The sequence below is a fragment of the Lactuca serriola genome, chromosome 8, assembly GCF_051521515.1.
Source record: "Lactuca serriola cultivar US96UC23 chromosome 8, Lser_US96UC23_V15, whole genome shotgun sequence".
NCBI classification, from domain to species: Eukaryota; Viridiplantae; Streptophyta; class Magnoliopsida; order Asterales; family Asteraceae; genus Lactuca; species Lactuca serriola.
The window spans coordinates 26,749,571-26,754,695 of NC_136415.1; the positions used below are offsets into that span (position 1 = coordinate 26,749,571).

At 34.6% G+C, this 5,125-nt stretch overlaps 1 pseudogene across 1 annotated transcript; it reads left to right on the forward strand.

Annotated features, from left to right (window-relative positions):
* Positions 1-437: 437 nt before the first annotated feature.
* LOC145070032 (G-type lectin S-receptor-like serine/threonine-protein kinase At4g27290) lies at positions 438-4,121 on the forward strand (annotated as a pseudogene). The gene is made up of 7 exons (XR_013689796.1): positions 438-1,897; positions 2,231-2,358; positions 2,497-2,655; positions 2,746-2,956; positions 3,035-3,272; positions 3,412-3,560; positions 3,644-4,121. The product of XR_013689796.1 is annotated as a G-type lectin S-receptor-like serine/threonine-protein kinase At4g27290 (transcript).
* Positions 4,122-5,125: the final 1,004 nt, after the last annotated feature.

Below are 5,125 nucleotides of genomic sequence, written 5' to 3' on the forward strand. Positions count from 1 at the left end.
ATCATCCAGAAGAGGTTTTGGACAACATATCAAAACTACAAGAATAACCTCGTACACGATACGTTAAATAAGAACATGAAATGGTCAACGGAGGTCGATCTGAGTGTATTTCCTATGAAAACGTCTTAAAGTCCGGTTTTCAAAAGTGAAGGTTTCATGTCATTAGAATTTCTCATTATAACTTATGTATGTTTTAAAATGAAAAATTCAAGCTTATGTGGTGCTATTAAAAGTTATGTCGTATGAAATTAAACGTCTTAAAGTCCAGTTCTCAAAATTGAAGGTTTCACGTCATTAGAATTTCTCATTATAAGTTTTAAAAAGAAAAATTAAAACTTATGTGGTGCTATTAAAAGTCTTTCTAGTTTTATTTATTTATTTATGAAGTTGAAGTCTTTCGAGTTAGAAAAAAGTTCATCACAATACAGTTGTTCAATGTTAAACACAGATATAACTCTCATTTTTTTATTGGTTGGAAAGCACTCTGTTCTGCCAAAAGTTCTCAAAGGGGATATATTCTGAAATTGTTTCTACAATCTTAATCCAATCCTTCCACCGCCCACCATTTTCAAGAATATATCGATACCATTTTCAAGAATATATCAATGGTTGTCTATCTCATCTTTGTGTTGCTATCCTGTACCATATTGTTTTTCGTGTCATGTTCTAATGCGGTAGACAGTGTATCTGCAAATCAACCAATCAAAGATGGAAACACAATTGTTTCATATGGCGAGACGTATGAACTGGGGTTTTTTAGCCCCGGAAAGTCAAAGAATCGATATTTGGGGATATGGTACAAGAAGATATCACCTTGTACAGTTGTCTGGGTTGCTAACAGGCACACACCAATCACCGATGCATCTGGGGTGTTTGAAGTCACTACAGATGGAATCCTGCTGATTCACAGTGGTATTAGTATCGGTAATAGATCAGTGATTTGGTCATCAAATTCTACAATATTATCTGTTAATCCAGTGGCACAGCTTCTGGACACTGGAAATCTTGTGGTGTGGGATGAAAGTAGCAACAAAGAAAATCCCATCTGGCAAAGTTTTGACTACCCTGGTGACACATTCCTACCAGGAATGAAATTTGGGAAGGATTTGATAACAGGAAGAGAGAGATACTTGATATCTTGGAAGAGCCCAGATGATCCTTCTGTAGGAGAGTATACACTCTGGTTAGACACAAATGGATATCCACAAATATTTGTGGTAAAAGGTCTAGTTAGACATGCCAGGCTTGGACCATGGAATGGTGTTGGGTTTCGCGGGTTTGCATTGGAAAACACGAATCCAATTTTATATGCAGAGTTTACAGTTAACGATAAGGAAATATATTATGGAGTTAAACTAAAGAGTTCAGTTATTCTGAGGAGGGTTATGATGAACGATGGCAACCCACGGCAGTTGAATTGGATCGAGAGAACACAAGAATGGGTCATGTATGGAAATATAGTAGTTGATAGCTGTAGTTATTATGGACGTTGTGGTCCTTATGGAATCTGCAGCATCGAACTTCCCCCTTGTAGTTGTATGGAAGGTTTTGAACCACGAGTGTCAGAAGATTGGAATGGAGGAGATTGGTCGTTAGGGTGTCAACGCAGAAAGCCTTTGAATTGTGGGACTCGAGATGTCTTCCATAAAATTTCAGGTGTGAAATTTCCAGACACACGGCGCTCATGGTACAACGTGACCATGTCTCTTGGTGAATGTGAGATGGTATGCAGAAGGAATTGCTCTTGTACAGCTTACGCAAATGTAGATATCAGAAACGGGGGAAGTGGGTGTTTGCTATGGTTTGATGACCTCATGGATATTACTGAGTATGAAGATCAGCAGGAACTATACATACGACTGGCAAGCTCTGAGTTAGCAGGTATATATATATATATATATATATATATATATATATATATATATATATATATATATATATATATATATATATATATATATATATATATATATATAAGTGAAAAGTCTTGAGCCTGTTGAATTGTGGGGTGACATGGTTGGCCGAGAGATTTGACCTCCCACCACGTTAGCATGGAGTTCAAAGGCGCAATGACTAGGTAACACAATTAAAGCGATTACATTATACAATTTCATAAAACTTATTAGACATACATATGATGATGTAATGTGCATAACCAGCAGGTTTGGATTTATTTGCATGGTTTTGTATTGTAACATTAATAACTATTACATTTATTAGAAAAAGGCGGATCCAGCTTCAAGAAAAAGAAGGAAGTACTTACGGTGATGCTGTCAGTTTCTTCAGCTGCATTGCTTCTGTCTGCAGTAGCATATGCCTGTAGAAAGAAAATGAAAACGCCTCACAAAAAAGGACGAGGTAACACGGAGAAAAGACATTTTTTATGCTTCCATAAATGATACATTAACAATTACCATTACAAATTACAAGTTTCCAAGAATATATTATTTGGCATATCCATGTAATTAGGAGAAAATGAAAATGAACCTTTTGTAGGAAGCAGGCCACATACCCTTGTTAAGGATCAATCCAGTGTTCAGATAGAAAACCTTGATGAGGTACCTTTTTCTTAGCATGTATCAAATAGCTAAGGCTACTGATAACTTTAAAATTGATAATAAGATTGGAGAAGGTGGTTTTGGTCCAGTTTACAAGGTAATTACTGCTGTTTTAATTAAAATGTGATACTTGACAGTATCATCAAAAGGAATATTACAATCGTAGGTTCCAATATTTATTTTTTAGGGTATGTTGGAATATGGGAAAGTAATCGCTGTAAAGCGTCTCTCAGAAACATCCCAACAAGGACTTGATGAGTTCCAAAATGAAGTCATTTGTATTGCCAAACTTCAACATCGGAATCTTGTGAAGCTTCTTGGATACTGCATTCATGGAAATGAAAGGATTCTAGTTTATGAATACATGGAAAACAAAAGCTTGGACTCATTTCTGTTTGGTTTGACTCCCTCTATTGCCTTACTTTCACACATGTTGTAGCAACATTCAGACTTATTAAGTAGTTCATATTTCGCAGATGAAGCCAGAGGTTCAATGCTTGACTGGCCTCAGCGCTTTCACATTATCCATGGTATAGCTCGAGGTATTCTTTATCTACATCAAGATTCCCGCCTTCAAATCATCCACAGAGATCTCAAGGCAGGTAATATCTTGCTGGACAGTGAAATGAACCCAAAAATATCAGACTTTGGCCTTGCTCGGAAATTTGTAGGACAGGATGACATGGCTAAGACAAAGAAGGTTGTTGGAACATAGTAAGATTCTACAAAACATAGACTATATTAATGCTCACATTTCTTTCTCAAGACATGGCAAAATTAAAAATAATAATAATAAAATAAAATAAACACGAAATCCTACTAATCTATGTTTATTAATTGAACTTGGTTGTAGTGGTTATATTTCTCCTGAGTATGCGGTACATGGATGTTTCTCTATAAAGTCGGATGTATTTAGCTTTGGTGTAATTGTGCTGGAGATAGTGAGTGGAAAAAAGAATAGAGTTCTCTCATGAGGCTCATAGTGACAACCTTCTTGGACATGTAAGTAGACTCAAAGGGACAACCACTACTGTTTTCTTTAAGATCAGCATTAGCATATTTATTTGATGTTTGGTTTCATTTAGGCATGGAGGCTCTATAAAGAAAACAAGTCCATTCAACTACTGAATACGTCTTTGCGCAACTCCTGCGTCATCTCTGAAGTACTACGATCAATACATATTGGATTATTGTGCGTGCAACATCATGCAGAAGATAGGCCAACTATGTTGTCTGTGGTTTTGATGCTGATTAGCGAGGGTGCATTACCTCAACCTAAGCAACCAGCTTTCTTCACGGAAGAAAGTCACCGTCAAGTCGACTCTGTTTCAACTCTAGAGGAATACACAATAACACTATTGCATGCTAGATAGAAAGCTTGTGTCTATGGTAGATTTGAAAGTGCATCTTATATTCAGCTCTATTCATCTCATTTCTTTGAAGCTTCAGTTTTGTCCTTTCCAAATTGTAATCTTATGTTCCATATCTAGAGGAACACATGGTAAAACTGCTGCATGCAGATGTAAAATTACAAGCAAGAATCTCTATTCATCTCCTCTCTCTGATGCTTGAGTTGTGTCCTTTCCGGATTGCATGCTATATATATATATATATATATATATATATATATATATATATATATATATATATATATATATATATATATATATATTAACATTGTGAATGTGAAAAATATTTTTCGGATTCACCGTGTGAATTTTCGATTCACATTGTGAATTTGACGTAAAAAAAATAATAAAAAATTCGAATTTTATATCATTGGAAAAAGGATAAAAAGTTATGAATTTCTGTATTTTTAGTTTTTTTTATAAAAAATAAGTTCTAAAAGTTGAAAAAAAGATTGGTTCCTTGGGTTAATTATGGTTCCCTATTGAACCTCATCATATATATATATATATATATATATATATATATATATATATATATATATATATATATATATATATATATATATATATATATATATATATAACTTTAAACTTCCTCATCATCACGTACCAAAATAGAATAAGATTTTGATGAACTTTCTGGTCAATGTTAAGATAAATTCACATATTCTCGGAGACAATACATGGTAGTTCCATTATCTGATGGATTAATAGAGTATCAACATTACTTAGGTATGTTTATATCAAGGATTTATTGTTGCTGAAACAAAACAAGTTAAGAACTTTAGACAGATATCAAAACAAACTTCGGCGAACTTGCTGAAATAAAACATCTGAAAATGTAAATCAAGTGAACACAATATTTAACGTGGTTCGGTGACCTAGATTCACGGGCGAACGAGAGAGAGGATTTTATTAACTTCCAAGAACAATTACAATCACACAAAGGTTACACCACACTTGAGCTATCAAAACAAAAGAATCTCTCTTGCTTACTAACTACTCCAACATAGTGCTGGTAACCTCACAATGGTTACTTTCTTGAAATTTTTGCACACTCATAATGATGGAGATATGAGTTTATTTTTACTTGAGGGATCATACCTAAAACCCTAATGGTCCAAGCCTATTGGCCTATAGGCCAATGAATGGTGACAG